The 18,567-nt window shown below is 46.4% G+C and overlaps 1 pseudogene; it reads right to left on the bottom strand.

The window, feature by feature from the left end:
• The window catches only part of LOC131588505 (zinc finger protein 208-like), a 911,601-nt pseudogene that overhangs the window by 134,525 nt on the left and 758,509 nt on the right, over positions 1 to 18,567 (bottom strand).

The raw sequence follows: 18,567 nt of genomic DNA, 5'->3' as shown, positions 1-18,567 counted from the left end.
GACCCCCACCTCAAATTATGAAGCCAACCAGGCAGGTGTTATGACATTTTAAAATCATTACAGTGCATTTTAATCCAAAGTGGGGAATGGGAAGTGTTAGCATTATGCACATGTATTAGTATTTTAGATATTTAAGACTATTGTAAATAAGTAGACACTGGAAGCTTTTGTCAACTTGCAGTGTATATTAAGGGGATGATTCCCACACTCGCCCAGTGCTGTGATTAAACATCCACTTTGTAACTTTAAACTGTTGGAGAGGTTTTTTGTCCATTAACAGATTGATATTGATACCAGATCAATATTGCTATTTTGGTAAATCACTGCCAGTCTCTTCCCAGCCTCCCCAGGACCCACCAGAGCCCCTCCTGTTCCTCTCAGGATCCCACAGCCCCCTCCCAATTTCTCCCCACTGCCCCAGGACCTCCAAACCCTCTCCCAGTCCCTTCCAGCCCCACCAGGACTCATCAGGAAAGCTCCCAGTCTCTTCCCAGCACAACCAACCTCATCCCAATCCCTGCTTTCCAATCCCCAATCTCCTTCCATCTCCTCCAGGCTCACTCAAATCCCTCCCAGTGACACCCAGCACCCCCAAACTCCCTCCCAGGGTCCACCAGCACCCCCAGAACCCCATCCCACCCATCCCAACATCCTTCAAACCCCTTCCCAGCCATCCTAAGCACCTCAATCCCTTCCCCAGTTTAAACCAGTCTATCTCAAACTCCCTCCCAGTTCCTCCCAGCACACCCCAATCCCCCTCTGGGCCCCCCCAGTGCCTCCCCCGCTGCCCCTGGCGGCGCTGTGGGGGCCGGGCCGTGCCCCAGTGCCGGCTCAGGGGGTGCTCCAGGCTGACGTGCTCCACCTGGCAGCTGGAGCTGAGCCCGCATTGCCGGGGGCGGTTTCCAGCAGCACCAGGAGCTGCTGGCTCCAGTCCCCGCTGGGGAGCACGGCAGTGGCCAGCACGTGGCCCGAGAGCTGCTGCTGGCCCTGGGAGCAGCTCAGCTGGATGTGGGCAGGGGAGAAATCCATCAGGGAGCAGAGCAGGCGGCCGGGGCCGGGCTGGGAGCTCGAGGGCACCAGCGAGATGGACACGATGGGAAGGGCACTGGGAGGGAGTGGGGACAGACTGGGATCAGCTGGAGGGAAACTGGGAGAGAATGGAGATGAGTTGTGTAGCATTGGGAGGGACTGGGAGTGGACTGGCAGGGACTGCGGTTGCGCTGAGAGACATGAGAGTGGATACTGGGACACTGGATGAGGGGGTAGAGGTCTGGCAGTGAAGTGAGAATGAACTAGGAATAGACTGGGAATGGCTAAAAAGAAGTGGGAGGAACTGTGGTGGCACTGGGCGGGACTGTGGTGGCACTGGGAGGGACTGTGGTGGCACTGGGAGGGACTGGGAATGAAGTGCGCGGCACTGGGAGGCCGAGTCCAGCGCGGGGCTCTCGGCTCTGTGGATCTGCCCGGCAACTGATGAGTCATCAGAGAGACGCGCTCTGATTGGCTGAGGGGCGGCAGATCCACGGACGAGTGAGATGGATTAGAGGGGCATTAGGAGTGATTGGGATGGACTGGGGTGGACTGGGAGAGCTACAGGAGCCACTGGGAGGACCCGGAGATGGGCACATGGAAGGCTGAGGGCTCTGGAGTGATTCCCAGGGAGGTTTGGAGGGACCTCTCCCTGCCCTTGTCCCGACCCACGAGGACTTGGATTTGGTTCAGTTCAGTGGAATTCATGGTGATTTGGGAGGAGCTGGAGCAAAGCAGCTGGAAAGCACAGTGGGCTTGACAGGGACTGAACCAGGGTAGGAGTTGGGGCTGCCTCGAGTGAGCTCCCACAGTGTGAACCTTTGTGGGGTCTTTCTAATGGAATTTTGTTGAATTTTTACATTCATTATTAAAAAGCAGAGTCACAATTGGAGCTCCGCTTTCAGCTTGAAATGAGGGGATGGAACGTGGGCACTGGGACTTCCGTAACCTCAAGTTGTTCCTTGATACTGGACACTTTAGCTTTGGCAATCTGAAGCCCTTCAGCAGCAATGGCTCTGCCACCCCCTGGTTTCTGGCTCAGACCCAGCTCGGAGCTTGGACAAGGTCTGGGCTTTGTCCTCTTGAGCTTCGGGAGCCTCCCGGGAAGCACCAGCCCTCCCCAGCCCACCCTTGGTAGGACTTTTTCTTTTCTCTCTCCTGACCATTTTATCCCCAAAACTGCCGTGGGAACGTTGTATCCAAGCACATCCTCCAGCGCTGCACTTTCCTCCTGTGAATTCCCTGTGCAGGGAATGTGTCTGTGCTTTTCCCTGCTCTGTTCACTGACAAACAAACCTGAGCCTGTGGGACTGTCAGAGCTCCTTCATGCAATGAAATCAGGTTGTGTTGATCATGGCATGTTCTGGAGGAGCTTTTCTTGGTGTGTCTTGTGCTGCTGGAAATGACACAAGAGCCAGGAGGGAACAGAAGCTGCTGCTGCCCGTTGGCTCAGGGCCAGGGAACCAAGTTGTGCTCCCGGGCAGTTGGGCCCTGCTGGAAGCAGAGCCGCCTTTCCCTTGAGCAGCTCAAGCTTGTGACAGCTCCAAACAGGAAACCTCAGCAGAAAACTCTTCCTCCAAACTCAGCTGCTTTCCCTCCTGCAGCTGTTTGGGAAAGAGCCTCAAAGCACAGACTCTGCTGGGAGCCATTGGTGCATTTCCTCCCTCCCGGCAGCAGCAGCAGCTCCTGAGCCCTTCACGGGCTCCTGTCCCTTCACAAACCCTTCAGCTCCCTTTGAACTCTCAGCAGCCACGAACATATGCATTTCTTTCATATTTAAGCTGCATTTAAACTTCTCTTTTTCTCTCCTCTCTACATTTTTGGGTTTTTCCTCTTTATCTCCTTTAATCCCGTCAGCACCAGCAGGATGGGGATGGAGTCTTGAGGTGGGTGTGGGATGAACTGAGGATCCAGCAGAGAAGGGCAAGGCAGAGGGGAGAGGACTCAGCCAACCCTTCTCCTGCTCTCTCCTCCCCCAGGGTGCAGCTAAAGCAAGTCAGACTGGAAAGGATCCCACAAATGCTGTGTTCTCCTCCCTCTGAGCTTGGCTGGGGATCCTCAGCTTCAGCCTGGTGCAGTGGCTGAGATTCGCTAATTTGAGTTTTTTGGCTAATGCACTAAATAATGTGGTGGGTTTAGCGCTGGCTGAAATCTCCAGGGCACTTACTCATTTCTCACTGTGAGATATGGATTAGGAGAAGGGCAAAATAGGCTTAAAAGTTAAAAGGATTAAAGAAACTTTATTAACAGGACTACAAGAATGAGATACGAGAATAAAACTTTCAGAACGCCTTTCCTCTCCTGAATAACTTGTGTTTTTTTTTTTTTTAAACTGACAGCATAGAGATAGAACTTGGGATGTTTAAACAGTATTCATTACACAAGAGTTTTTTATTAGTTTTTGTAGGGAGAGGAGTCTTTTCTTATTGTATCATGGAGACCTTTTTACAAGAAACAGGTTTTTTGTGGTTTTTTAGTTTTACAAAGAGCAGCCATCTGGGAAAAAATTTTTCTATCATGACATTTTTCTCATTTTTACAGCCCTCCTAGAGGTGTGTCTATGGGTTATGAATTCATGGGGTTTTATTTTAAGGATGAGTTGTTTGAAGGAAAATGTTTTCTTCTTCTGTTTTTGTGATCATCTTTGGAAACAGAAGGTTTCTTCTTCTCTCCCTGGAGGCAAAGGGTATTTTATTGTTTTTAGTTATTTTTCTGTTCAAACTTTTTATGGGATTACAGTTACTTTAATATTTGTTTGGTTTCATTAATGGATGCTTTTCCTTACATTTACAATTTGTATACTTTATTTTTTTATACTTTTTTTTCATGAATTAAAGGAGATGTTTTAGTATATCATTGTTTATTTCTATGGCTTTACTATAATAATATTTTAGTTTCAGTTGCCATTTTTTCATTTCTTTTCTATCTAAGGTTTGTCTTTTTTGTTTACTGACTTTGATGTTTTAATGTTGGGTTTTTTTGCATGTTGTTACTATGTCCTTTTCTGTCCCTGGAGAGATGAACAAGGTTTGTAGGTCTCATCTCTGTATTGAAAGGGTTAATATCTTGCCCAGTGTTATAGATACATTTTATATTGTTGGCTTTTCGCAAATATTAAAATGAATGTTATGTGTATAAGAATGAGAAATTTTGTTGTATTAATATAGTTTTCTTTTTTTCTGTTATTGATGAAATTTAGAAATAGTAGTATAATACATATATGTTAGGTTATGGCACAGTATTAAAATAAAAACTGCTTTTGTTTGTATAACCCAAAGACTGAGGAAAAATAGCTAGAGAACTCCTGCATTTGTAAACTATCTTATCCAGATGAAGACAGCAGTGACCAGAGGTCTGAGGAGGAGGAATTTATTGCATTCCTGGTATCAGAGTATGTAAATCTCAAAGGTTCCAAGGAGATTGATCTATTGGGAAGGGGGCAAGAGAAAACTAAACAGAAGAACACCAAAGATCCTAAGAAGAATGTATGAATATGTATGAGAATTTATGGATATGTAGTAGGGTTCTGTTTTTAAGGGACAATCCTTTGTTAGTAAGGTGTGCCCTCTTAGCTGAATGCAGAGACACCCGGCCGTATCTGTATACTTTACTTTATTTTTTTCTCCTAATCGTTTTTTTATTAAACTTTTAAATTCTATAAAAATTATGTGAACCTCGTTTTTCACAACTGGGGGCTCTTTGTCCGGGATAAACACCTCGCCTCTGAAGAGCACCGAGGGATCCTGAGTGGGAAAAAGCGCGCACCCTGCTGAGTTCAGCGGACCCCGCTCCGTTTCCCCTGGTGTGAGTCAGCAGTGGCTGCAGGTAAATACCCCGAGGACAAGAAGGAGAAGAAATAAAGCAAAGGAAAGGGAAAAGGCTCCCTAAACCGCGGTATTTGCTCCATAATTCTTGTGCACGAAGACCCAAAGAAGAAAAGGGATTGTAAGTAATCTGTGGGGGAGCGGAAAGCGGGGGGTTGCAAAATATCCCCGGGGTCACTGGGACTGGGTCTCAGGGGAGGGGTGAGCCCCTCGGGAAAGGGAGCCGAGGGTTTTCCTGGCACAATCCACTGGGAAAACGGGATAAAAGCGGGGATCCCCAACACAGTGCTGGATTGAGGGGTACAGCCAAGAGCATCCGGGGTTAACAGTGCTGGATTGAGGGGTACAGCAAAGAAACCTAAAACATCCAAGGCCTTATAATACCCATGGGAAGATATCAGTAACTTGAAAATAAAACATATTTTATTGTTGTTTAGCTTTGAGTAAAAATGAGTGAGAGTGAGTAAAATAGACGTGAGTGAATGTGAGTAAATAAATGTGTAATTGTTATTTTAAATAGTTGATTTTGGTTTGTTCAGAAGGAAGTGGACTGTATTAGGTTGTTTGTGTTGTGGTGAGGGGTTAAGGACTGGTGTGAGGCTATCAGAGAGCTCTTTCTAAAGCCAGATGTGCAAGTAGAATGCAGAGTGGTGCTGGTGTTAGTCGCAATTAAAGGGGAATGGGGGGGGCACCCTGTAGTTATAGCTTTTGTTTTGTTAAGCCCCAAGACAATTTTTTTGTGAGATTGTGAGTAAGCATTTGTGATAGTGAGCTGTTTTGGTTTTTTTTCTGGTTTAAAGTGTAAGATTTCAGGAAGAGCAGAGAAGAGACAAAGAAATAAAAAGAGCGGGTGGAAATGGAGGAAGGAAAATGTTGTTGAATCTATGTTTAATTTTATTTTTTTTGGGGGGGGGAAAAGTTTATTGTGTTGTATGGTATTGTATAATATTGTATGGTTAAGAAAAAGGGTTTTCAGTGCCTGGGAAGAGGTGGGGAAGAAGGTAGTGTTTGGGTTGGTAGAAATAAATTGATTAAAAAAAAAAAAAAAAAAAAAAAAAGGGCCAGAAAACCAGTAAGTCGGGTTTGGGGAAAAACAAAGGTAAAAAGAAATTGCTAGAAGAAATACCCCAAGATAGCCCTTTGGGAATTATGTTAGCTAATTGGGATATTACCCCAAGTACAAGGGAAAAGGATAGAGTAAAGATGATTAATTTTTGCATGATTGAATGGGCAAACAAGGAAGTAAGATCTGACCACGTTTGTTGGCCTAGATATGGTTCTTTTGAAACTTGGATTTGTCAGGCCTTAAACGTGTTTGTAAATTCAAAAGAACCGTTTAATGCAGAGGAGAAAGAATATGCAGCATGCTGGATGGGGGACACAAACTCTGAGAGAGTAAAAATTCTAGAAATATCAGAAATCTCAAAGATAAAACAAGAAGAAAAAAAGAAAGAGAAAAGCTGGGACCCTTTAGAAGTGTTCCCCCCTCCTCTCCTGCTTGGCCCCCGCCTGCTGCAGATGTCCCGCTGGGGGTCCCGCCTGCCCCGGCTGCAGCCGCGTGGCTCGCACTGGGCACCCCGCCGGCCCTGCCGGGGGTTCCATCTGCCCCAGCCCCGGCTGCTGTGCCCGCACTGGGCACCCCCGCTGTCCCATCCTCAGTCACTTTTCCCGCAGCTGCCCCGGCCATCCCGGCCCCGGTGGCTGTGTCCGTGCCGGCTGCGCTGGGCACCGCTGCTCCTGCCCCAGCAGACACCTGCAGACTCTCCACGCCCCGCTTTGGTTTCTGCCGAGAGACTCCGCTCTCTCGGTGGTTCCGGTACCAGTTCCTGCCTACGGCCCCCCTTGGAGGACTCAGCGGCGGGACGGATCCCTGCCTTCACCATCCCATCAACCTCTGCCATGGACGCAGCGCTCCTAAAGAATTTCTCCCGTAACGGAGAGGTACCATACCAAAATACAAGAAGCTTAGTTCAAAAGAAGGTTTCCCCTGACTCCTCCCCAAAACAATACAGAAAGGCTACTAGTTTATTCCCATTACGAGAAGTCCCAATGGGAGGGGGAAATACGGGATTTGTAAATGCCCCTTTGACTTCCTCAGAAGTCAGAGATTTTAAAAAAGAGCTAAAAGGATTTGAAGTCAAAACTAACCTAGCCTTTCTTGTTTAACTAATTTGAACTCACAGAAAGAGATTAGCTCCTATGTTTACTGTTAAACTTTGTTTGATGTGATGTTTTCACTTTCCCTGTGTTGCTAAGAAATCCCTTTCAGGTGCTACTGATAACTAAGGCAGCGAAGCTGCAATCTGGACCAAAGAGTAAAGTTGGATTCACACCAATAAGATCGGACTATAACACCGAAACCGAGTGATACCAAATGGACTCTTGAACAGAGACCGGCGGTAGTGAACTGAAACAATCCAAATGATCCAAGGGATGAGCTAAGAATTACGCCTAACTGGGAAGTAAGAGCAAGCCTGTATCAGTAATTTCAAGTCCTGCCTGGACAAGTTCTGGGACACCTTCGATATCCACCTTGGTGGGGGGGAAAATTCCCACCCCAAACAGGAGGACTGGGGCTGTTTTGGTCGGGAAATCCTCATATATTTTTGCTTTTGCCTGTGATGTGTATAAAGGAGGGGAGAAAATCACAACTTCCATCAGTGCCACATCATATACCTTGTCTAAATCATCCCAGTATGAGACATGCTAGCTGGATTAAATATAAGTACTTAAATTAGAGAAAAATAAGTATTGTAGTTCACAAAGTTAAGCCTCTCATTGCAGAAAGTGCTGTGTACCAAATCTATTAAGAATAACTTAAATGATAACTTTGGCTTTACAGATGGGAGATTACTAGTGCCTGTTGAGTGGGAAATACCTAAGAAACGGTGAGAAACTACTGTTAAAAGGTGTCAAAAAGGATTTACTGAGAAATTAAAAAAGAGGAAGTGCCAAAAGCTATTTGCCTGGAAACTGACAAAAAGGAGTTGATAAGGAAATAGAGGGCAAGACCGGGTTGGCTGCTGTAGTCGCCACCAAGAAGATACAATACACCTGCTGTGGGTAGCAACCCCATAGGCATGGGAGGTGGGAATACAAGCCAAACCAGACCTCTGTTACTCCTTTTTTTGCACTCATTTTTTGTCTTTTCTCTTTTGGAATACCAGCAAACACGAGCCATAAATGCTACCGAAAGCTGTATATGCAAAGACATCGAGGTTCCTTTTTTGTCACTCATACCCGTATCAACAGTCACTGTTATAACCCATCCAAACTGGGTAACTGTATGCATAATGGGAAAAAATATTGGGTTACAGAAAATTTGGGAGCAAGTGGTAATAGGTTAGGAAGTGAATGTCCAAAAGGGGAGAGATGGATTTGTTTTACATATGTTATTGAGAGCAAAACCCAAGATGTAGAAAAAGAACAACTGATAAGCAAAAAGGCAAAACCAGCACAGCAATCTAATCCTGTGTCAGTTTCACTTCAAGATTTGTATATAAAACTAGAACAACAATTAGAAAAAGAAATAGATATCTCAAGACTGGGAAAAAAACAGTTTGTGGAGTTGGGAGAGAGAATCGGTAAGGAACTTAACATCACTAACTGTTGGGTATGTGGAGGGGCTTTGACATCAGAAGAATGGCCACGGAAAGGCAGCAGCTTAGGTCCAATTGAACTCCTAAAATGGAACCAGACAATTACAAAGAGAGAAAACCGTCCTGAAGGGTGGATTTTAAGCTCAACAGTGATAGGAGAAGAATGTCTCTGGCACACGGGGAGGAATTTCCTTAATGAAGTAGGAAATACTCCCTGTAAGAGATATAAAGTTAGTAATGGAACTTCCACATGGTGGATCCCAGATGAACCAACTTGGTACTGGGCTCCCAGAAAAACAAAGGAAGGGGATTGCAAATATAATAATGAAACTAAACTGTTTCAATGTAAGAATAAAGGCAAGAATCCTTACTTTAGTATACCTGAAATCTCCAAACTCTGGGACAACTTAAATCAACAGAAAATTGATTTTTGGAAAGCACCAGATGGCTTATTTTGGATATGTGGAAAAAGAGCATACCCAAAACTCCCCCCACGATGGAAAGGGAGTTGTACTTTGGGAATTATACAGCCAGGATTTTTTCTTCTGCCAGGACCAAATGGAGACAAACTAGGAGTGCCAGTATATGAGGACCTAAAAAGAAGCAAAAGGGAGGAGATTGGAGGATTTCAAAAATGGGGAGATGAGAAATGGCCCCCTGAGCACATATTGGAAACCTATGGGCCAGCCACCTGGGCACAAGATGGGAGTTGGGGATACCGAACCCCAATTTATACTAAATCGCATCATAAGACTCCAGGCAGCTGTAGAAGTAATAACAAATAAAACTGCTCGGGTAATAGAATTAATATCCACTCAGCAACGTCAAGCCAGAGCTGCAATATATCAGAATAGGTTGGCTTTAGACTATTTGTTAGCTGAAGAAGGAGGTGTTTGTGGGAAATTTAATACATCAGATTGTTGTTTAAAAATAGATGACAATGGGGATGCCATTCTAGATATAGTCAATGATATCAGAAAAACAGCACATGTACCAGTTCAAAAATGGGACCCAATACTAAAAAGCAGTTGGTGGGATAATCTATTGGGAATAGAATGGTGGAAAAAGTCAGGCTTCTTCCTTTTGTGTCCTACAACTGGCTTGATATTTCTTCCTTGTTTAATCCCCTGCTTTATTCAGCTAATCACCAGAGTAGTTCAGAGTATGCAAGTGATAACAATGCCTATAGATCCAAAATTGACTACATCTAGAGTGGCACAAAAAATTATGGTGTTAAAGAAACAGAACAACATAGAAGATCCTCTTGAAGAAGCAAGATTAATTTGGGAAAAAAACAAGCGAATAATGAAGGCTAAAGGACAAGAAATATTGCTCAAGCCAAATGATTCATGAAAAGAAAAAAGGGGGATATTGTTATAAATGCGTATCATATTATTGGCTTTTCACAAGTATTATAATGAATATTATATGTATAAGATTAAAAAATTTCACTGTAATAATATAGTCTTCTTTATTTCTGTTATTAATGAAACTTAGAAATAGTGGTATAATACATGTATGTTAAGCTATGACATAGCATTAAAACAAAACCTATTTTTGTTTGTGTAACCCAAAGACTGAAAAAGATAGCTGGATATCTTTTTTTCTTTTGTAAGCTATCTTATCCAGATGAAGACAGCAGTGACCAGAACTCTGGGGGGGAGGAATTTATTGCATTTCTGGTATCAGGGAATGTAAATCTCGATGGTGCCAAGAAGATTGATCTATAGAGAAGGGGGCAAGAGAAAACTAAACAGAAGAACACCAAAGATCCTAAAAAGAATGTATGAATATGTATGAGAATTTATGGATATGTAGTAGGGTTCTGTTTTTAAGGGACAATCCTTTGTTAGTAAGGTGTGCTCTCTTAGCTGAATGCAGAGACACCCGGCCGTATCTGCATACTTTACTTTATTTTTTCCTCCTAAGTGTTTTTTAATTAAACTTTTAAATTCTATAAAAATTATGTGAACCTCGTTTTTCACAGGATGTTATACAAAAAGGACATGCAGCAGGCGGATCGGGAAGGCGGAACCTTCCAAGCACCTCCGCCAGTGCTGGGCAAAGGGACAGGGACATGCGGCCGGGAAAATCAGGACAAAAACGAGGCCGCGTCCTCCAACAACCGGAGAGAGCGCACGGCAAATGGCCCATGGCCTCTCCCTTTGGGCAGCAATAAAGTCACTTGCACACCACTCCTCTGGCTCCTTGGGCCACACAAACCTCTGGCGCCGGGAATTTTCCCGCCCAGCCCCGGGCACAGCGCAGCCACCTCCGGCCTCCCGACACGAAGCGGGACGAGCCAGCGCTGCTCCGCCACCGCCTCCTGCCGAGGCCCCAGCGGCAAGGAGACCGCGGGCAGCCGCTCCCGCAGCGCCCTCAGCCCAGGGCCAACACGGGCCGGCCACGGCACAAGCCACCCGCCACAGCCCCCTGCCGCCCCCTCCCGGGCCCGCAGCGAGCCCCGAGCCCCCGCAGAACCGAGCGCGGCTCCCACCTGCGATGGCCGGGGCCGCCTCCGAGCTCCGCCGCCGCCTCACCGGGCTCCGGCCGCTGCTGCCGCCGCTGCCGGGCCCGCACAGACGCTCCGGCAATGGCGGCTCTCCTGCCCCACGGCCGCCCTGGGGGCGCCAGCGGGGCCGGGCTTGTCCCCGCTCTGCCCAATCAGCGCGCGCCAGAGCCACGAGTGACAGCAGAAGCAGCCAATCGCAGCCAGCGGCGGGCTCTGCACACGGCACGGACTCGCCTGCCTTGGGCTGAGCTCCGCCATTTCTCGGCAGCCTGGGCTGAGGAGTGGCCCCGGCGCTGGGCCCGGCCCGGGCAGGAGGCCAAGGAAGCGCCGCTGCGCTGAAGCGCCGGGAGCTCGGGGTGCCCGGGAGCTGAGGGCGCTGCGAGCTGGGGGTGAGTCCGGGATGGAGCAGGGCATGCCGGAAAGAGGCCAAAACTCTGTGACTCTCCTTCCTGGCCCGGGCGGGGAGTAGAACACACAAGGAAAGGCTCGGGGGTCTGGATGAGGGTGGGGACAGTTCAATCCTTGGTCACGGGCACAGCACACCTGACTTGGGGAAATTAATTGAATTTATTGTCCAACGTGTCAGAACAAGAAAACGTGAAGCAAAGTAATTCTTACGGAAATCCATCTTCCCCCCAGCTCTCCCTCCTTCCCGGGCTTAACTTTGTGCCCCTCTCCGTCCCCCTCCCCGCCCAGAGGCACAGGGATGGGGGTCACAGTCAGGTCATGTCAGTGCCTCCCCCTGAGGGACAGGAATCCTTGTCCTGCTGCAGCCTGGGGTCCCTGCCAGGGGCCAGAGTCCCTCAGGACCAGGCTGCTCCAGCGGGGATCGCCAGGGGGATCCCCGAGTCCGGCCAGGAGCCACTTCCATGGCTCTGCAGGGGCTTCCCCCGGGCTCGGGGCCTCTCTCAGGCACCCCCTGCTCCGGCCCGGCCTCATTGCCCCCCTCACCCCCCATGCAGCGAGTGCCCGGGCAGGGAGATCCACGATTTTCACGGGGCTGAATCTTAGTGTTTCTGAGCTTTATTGGGCAAAATTATTTTTTTTTTTTTTTTTTTTTGTGGGGGCGGAATATTTCTATTTTGGGGGGATATCTGATTTTTGGTGTTTTGGAAGTTTTTGATCTGTCTTTGTTAGCGTTCAGGAACACACATAATCACAGACTGATTATATGCAGGTGCTTTATTGAAGCATGCAAGAACTAGGGGTATCAACAACCCAAATCTAGCTCCATCATCTTTGTCCAAAGTGCACATATTTCTACAATTTCAGCTGTAGCAGTAATCACTGTAAAAACCTTATCAATATTGTTTCATTAATATTGCCTCATTAACTTTATCTGTATTGCTTCATGAGAGTTAGCTCATCCTTGTATGAAAATGTCCGAATCTTATCTCTGGGTGGGTATCTTGGAGACCCCAAGTACCAGTTCCCATTACCGTAAACATTTCAGCTTGCTAGACCATCCCTAATACCAAGCATTCATGTGGCCTACCTCTACATGATTTTAAGAAACATTTTCAGAAACATTTAACCCCATAGTAACATATTTCCCCCCTTTGAAAATATTTCACTTTGCTGTAATAAGTGTAATACTTTCACTGTATGCAGTCCTTTTTCTGAGTTTATACTTGATGTTCATCTTCGAATCCACAGTTGTTATAAGCGTTGTTACACTCTGGAGGACTTGGAGATGACAAATGTGGATGTGGATCTCTGTCCCGTGTCAGTGCCTTTATTATCTTCTGGTTCCAGGATACTCTTGTCTTTATCTCTCCTTTCAGAACTGCACAGATTAACCAAATTGCTAAGAACACAATTAGTAGGATTATCAGACTCTCAATCTTTCTACCTGACCTGTAAGTTTGTACAACATCTTTCTATTGTTATAATTTGCTATTGGACCAAACAAAGATTCCAGGGCCCACTCAGATTTTACACTACTGGAGGGTTCCTGCCATCTTTCTTCATCTTCAGCTTTGTTTTCCTGAAATTCTCATCTTCTCTTTATTTGCAGAATTTCATGTTCTCCCTTGAATGGGGACCTTTTCCAAATTGGGCATAAGGTGGGGAGGCCTAAAGTAATCTCTTTTACTTTTTCACCTACAGGCAGATGTGTTGTCCAGGTGCCATCGCTTGCTGCCCATCCAAATTGGCCTGGACTCTGAATTGTACTTGTGCTACATATTACCTTTTGGATTTGTCCTGTCTTGTCATTTATTTCACCTTGTTTATGTTTGATTCCTCTGCGGGCACATCCAATTTGCAGAGCTATCACGAGTGGTGGCATTTGTTTTATTTCTTCATCATCAGAAGTACAGTCCTAAGTTTTGTTCCATACCCACCAATTCACTTTGTCTGCCTCCATTCTACTACTGGTTGCAGTGTTCCATACCCCTGGATCTGTTTCATTTTCAGAGCCTTCCCACTTAATGCACCAAGGGCTATCTGCCATAGATTGGAATTTCTGAAGCACACTCATTGACCATGCACTGTCCCAAGCTTCAGCCCGATCTTTTCCTTCCTGTCCTTCACACTTCCACTTTGATACTGGAATCTTTTCTTTAATGACCTTTGCTACCTTTTCTTAACACCATCCATAATTCCCTAATCCCCCATCCCAGCCTAGTTTTGGTTCATACTTTCCTCCATTTTCATGACAATCCCATCTAGATGAATACTTTGGCTTCACAGCATTTTCAAACACTGTCTTATTTCAGTACTCATAATCTATTTGCAATACACAGCTCACATTTTCATTTTTATTCTTTTGTATTTCAGGTAATTTTGATGTTATCATTCCCCAATTTATTAGGTCTCCTGCTGCCTTTGGTATTGGCAGACAGGCAGTTATTTTGCTGGTGTTTTGCACATTGGCAAAATCTTGAATTAATCCAATCATCCCATTTTCTGCCTGAATAGTATTAGAGACTTTTATCACTTGTGTTTCTGGCTGCACCCCCACATCCCTCTTCATTCTAAAATGAAGAGTTGTCAGCTGATCCTTTTGCATTTCACATCCCAAGGTAACATTGATTCCAACTGATGGCCCTAAAGGCCATAAAATAATCACCATTACAGTCACTAGCAACCTAGACATTTGAAACAATCAGACCCGCTTTATCTGCAGCTTTGTTGGCCCTACAGTTTGTGCAGTCCACAGTGCAGGGGAAACCTTCTTCACTCTGGTGTAATGTATGCAGGGATCCAGTCCAGCTCCTTTGACTGCTGTCAAGGTAGTTAACAGTACCTGATAGGGTCCATTCCACCTTTCTTTTAATGGTTCTTCGTTCCAGCTTTTAACGTACACTTCATCTCCCGGGGGGATGTCATGAACTGGATTCTCAAGAGTCAGTGGCCTGTTCCACACAAGGGTGCTCCGAAGTCGAGCTCAAGCTTTTCCAAGAGACAGAACATAATTCTACACCTCTTGCTTCCCTGTAACATGTACATTTGGATTAGGTTCAGGGGATTCATATGGTTTCCCATCCAATATCTCATAAGGACTGACTGACATCCCGCTTCTAGGCTTTATCTGAATCCTCAGCAGTGCTATTGGTAAAGCTTGTGGCTGCTGCAATTTAGCCTCTTGGCATATTTTTCTGATTTGCCTCTTCAATGTCTGATTCATCCTCTCCACCTGTCCACTGGATTGGGGTCTCCATGGTGTATGGAGATGCCAAGCTATTCCCAGTAACCTACTCACCTCCCTCACTACTGTGGCTGTGAAATGTGGGTCCCTATCTGATGATATTCCTAGAGGCACCCCAAATCTTGGAATGATTTCTTGCAGTAACCACTTGACTGTCTCCTTTGCTTGATTTGTGCGAGAGGGAAGAGCTTCTGGCCATCCTGAAAATGTGTCAACCCCTACCAATAGATATTTGTATTCTCGTGTTCTTGGTAATTCTACAAAATCTACTTGCCAATAATCTCCTGGTTCTACTCCTACCCAAATTTTCCCCAATTGTGCCTGTCGTCTAGCCACTGGATTGTTCTTTAAGCAAATTTCACATTTTGACATTACTGATTTTGCCATTGTTGACATCTGTACTGAAATTAAACTTTGTTTTAACAATTTCACCAGTGCCTCTGCACTCCAATGACATTTGTTATGTTTAATTTGTAGAACTTCTGTCATTATCGAGGGGGGTACCACTACTTGTCCCTGTGTAGTCACATACCACCCTTCTGAATTCTTCTGTGCATTCAGTGAGCATCCCAATTTCACATCTTTTATTGAACATTTTGGTTCTGAGGGTAAATTGAATTGAGATACATTAGTTTTTAAAGGTATCAATGCCATTGCAGTTTGTACTTCTCGAGCAGTTTGTTGGGCTGTCCAGTCTGCTTTCTGATTTCCCTCATGAATTTTGGAGCTTCCTGATTGGTGAGCTTTGCAGTGCATGATTGCTACTTGCTCAGGCTTTTATACTGCTTTTATTAATTGCAGGACTGCATCTTGATGTTTAATGTGTGTGCCTTGAGAAGACAGCAGTCCTCTTTCTTTCCACAGTGCCCTGTGTACATGCACCACTCCAAAAGCATGTTTTGAATCAGTTCAGATATTTACTTTGTTCCCTTCACTCATCTCTAATGCCCTGGTTAAAGCAACCAGTTCTGCTCGTTGGGCAGATGTGTTTGCTAGTAAGGAAGAAAGCTGGATTCAAAAGGTTAGCTGTCTTTAGTGTGACATCATCCTGCAAAGTTGGGATTAACTGGAATTTCATCATCCTGCTTGGGGATAGCCAATGGCCCCCCTTTTGTTCTAAAACAGTGGTCACCATGTGTGGCACATAGACATCTGTGTGTCTACCCATCGTGAGTTTCCTGGCTTCTTGGATCAGCATCACAGTGGCTGCAACTGCCCGCAGGCATGAAGGCCATCCGGCACTCACGTGGTCAAGTTGTTTGGAAAAGCAGCCTACCAGCCTTTTCCAGCTTCCCAAATGTTGGGTCAGCACTCCCAGTGCTGGGTGTGATCTTTCATGCATAAACAGCTGAAAATCTTTGGATAAATCAGGCAATCCTAACACCGGAGCTGTTGTCAATGCCTCCTTCAGTCTGAGGAAGGCCTCCTTCTGTGGTTTGCCCCAGGTAAGCGGTTGTGTCTTCTGGGCTTCATACAGGGGTTTTGCAATTAGTCCATAGTCCATGATCCACAGGCAGCACCGCTCTGTCATCCCAAGGAAATCTCACAGCTCATGTAGGTTCTGGGGTTCTGGAATGGCACAAATGGCTTGAATACGATTAGTACCCAGCTTACATTGTCCTTGTGAGATTTCACACCCCAGGTAAATCACAGTCTGCTGGGAAATTTGTGCCTTTTCTTTAGACACCTTATATCCTCCCATTCCCAGCTGATTTAAAATTTCAATTGTTACCTTTATGCAGTCTGTTGAGATGTTAAACACATCTCTGCTGAGTGGTGGAAAAGAAACATTAAAATTCCTTTCCCCAAGGCAAAGGCAAACCTAGTGTGACGAGAGAAATAAGTTTTTAAGCCATTTTAAAGTTGGTCTGTTCTGCCAGCAGCTAATCCTGGGCAGGGCAGAGTGTGAGTGGAATTGAGAGGCAGAGTGGAATTGTCCCGGTGCCTTCCCCAGCAGCTGTGGCGAGGGCAGGCACAGAAAGGGCTGAAGCTGCAAGAGTGAGAGCAAGGATTGTCCCCCAGTGGCTGGAGATGGCAAAGGAGGGTGGCCAGGCCGAGGATTTGAGCAGAGGATCTGTGGGCAGGCCCAGGGGCTTCCCCCGCTGGGGAGCCCTGGCTGCTGCTGCGTTGCCTTCAGTGCAGGCTCAGGGGTGGCCTGTTTAATATTCCCTTGCAATTCAGATTTCTGAGTCTGGAAGAGCCATGGCTGGGGCATCAATTATTTTATTTTTTTCATTTTGTTAAGTTTTTTTCTCTTTCTTATGTCCACCCCGTAACATTGAGAATATCTGGGAGTAAAAAAGTCACACAGTGTTGTGGCTAGAAGAGAGAATCCTCAATCCAGCTCCTGCAATTCCCTGTTAATGATAAGAATAATTCCATCTCCATTTTAGTCCTGGGAAATGTTATTTCTGAGATTCCCTGGACCCTCTCAGGGTCAATATACCACAAGCCTTCAGTCAAAATAGGTCTCAAATATTTAAACATTTTCTCCACTATTTGAACTTTTCCGTCAGATACTCAAAGCTGCTTTTTTGCCTGCAAATGAAGCCATTTCACAGAGACTTCCTCTACCTCTTCTCCTTGTCCTCCTGACTGGATCAAGCCATCCACATCCTGCATTAAGCCAGTCCCTGGGGGTGAGGTCAATTCCTTTGATATTTCCTGCAAGGCTTGCCCCAATCAGGCCGGTGCTTCCGTGCATCCCTGCAGAAGGACTGTCCATGTCTTGAGCATTTTCCCTTCTACCTCTTGTTGCCAGCCCAAGGCAGAATTGTGTTTGCATCCTCTGGGAGTGGGCAGATCCCCAGAAAGCATCTTTTGCATCAAGTTGTGAATGGCAGCAGTGTGAGGAGGGCACCTGGTTCAGGATGGTGTAAGGATCTGAGAGTGTGGGGTGCCTCGGTTTCATCATCTCATTTCTTCTTCTTGGGTCCTGCAGCATTCTGTGGATTCCATTGGATTTCTTGTTTGGCAGGATAGGAGCATTCTAGGGAGCCATCCCTGGCTCCCCAAGCTGTGCCTTGAGCAGGACTCAGAGACAGGCTGTGAGCCCTTCCTTCCCTCCCTTGGAACAGGGGATTGCTTTTCGACACCTCTTGTCCTGGTTGCTTGAGGGAAATTTGGAGAGGCTCCATATCTAATTTTGCCAATTTCCCTGGGGCTGCCCACACTTGTGGGTTCACTTCAGCCTAGGCTCTGCCAGACATTTGACACAGAGGTACAACAGAACCAGCCTCTGTATCACCTTTTGCAATATTAATTTGCATTCTCAATTTAGCCATCAAATCCCTTCCCAGTAAATTATAATCACAATTGTGAGCAAATAAAAGCTCCTGCATTTCAAACCCATGTCCCACATCTGCTAATAGTGGCTGAATAAAACACTTCCACTCATCTTTCCCACTTAGTGCCTTAATTAAAATATTCCTTAATAATTTTCCTTCCTTAGGTCTAAGATTCTGAGTGGATGGAGAGGCCCCTGTGTCCATCAGGAAAGGTCTCCTCTGGATCCAGAGCCACCCTGAATGTTCCTAAGGGCTGCAGTGTGGTGGGTCCCTGGTGGAATGGGAGCTGTGAGACCGCTAAGAATCCGTGTCCATCAAGGGCTGGACTTGCTGGTGCTGAGGGTGCTCCTGTCTGTGCTTGCAGTGTCCTTGTGCCCTGCAGCTGGAAGGCTGATTCCTTGCCAGGGGCTGTTTGGGTGGGCTGTCCCCTGGCCAGGAGGGCAATGCCTGTGCCAGGTGCTTGTGGCTGAGGGTGTCCCCTGGGTGCTGGGGCCCCCTTGGGCCCTGGGCTTGATCCCTCAGGGGCTGTAGGAAGTGTGCCATGGCCTTTGCCTTCAGCTTGGCCTTTTGCTCATCCCTTGCTGCATTCAGCTGCTGAGCCTTTGTGAGCAAGTGCTGCAGGGGCTTCTTGTGGCCCTGCTGCAGCCCCCCTCAGTGCGTGTGG

The sequence above is a fragment of the Poecile atricapillus genome, chromosome 26, assembly GCF_030490865.1.
Source record: "Poecile atricapillus isolate bPoeAtr1 chromosome 26, bPoeAtr1.hap1, whole genome shotgun sequence".
In the NCBI taxonomy this organism is placed as follows: domain Eukaryota; kingdom Metazoa; phylum Chordata; class Aves; order Passeriformes; family Paridae; genus Poecile; species Poecile atricapillus.
This window is presented reverse-complemented; position numbering and strand designations above follow the sequence as displayed.